This window comes from Triticum dicoccoides, chromosome 3B (genome assembly GCF_002162155.2).
Source record: "Triticum dicoccoides isolate Atlit2015 ecotype Zavitan chromosome 3B, WEW_v2.0, whole genome shotgun sequence".
NCBI classification, from domain to species: domain Eukaryota; kingdom Viridiplantae; phylum Streptophyta; class Magnoliopsida; order Poales; family Poaceae; genus Triticum; species Triticum dicoccoides.
In genome coordinates this window covers 563,688,715-563,689,016 of record NC_041385.1, presented here as the reverse complement: position 1 = coordinate 563,689,016, position 302 = coordinate 563,688,715, and positions in this window count along the sequence as shown.

The window sequence follows — 302 nt, the reverse complement described above, 5'->3', positions numbered from 1 at the left end:
AGCCTCTATTATCACGCATGCGCACGAACCTGCTCAGGGCTCGGTTGCTTCGACTCTTTTTCCCTCAACCGCACTTGTCACTCGGTTACGGTTGCTCGCCTCCATCGCCTGCCGGCCAGATCCATCCATGAACCAAGCTGCCGCATTGCCTCGATGTGGGCGCCGAGGAGAAGATCGCCTCTGATCTGCGTGCACTAAGGTCGTTAGGGAGGAACAAGGGCGCGCTTGAGACAGTCATTTTTGGCTCTTTGCCACTGGACAGTGGTCGCCGATGTCGACCGGCCGACAAGCCACCCCTCGTC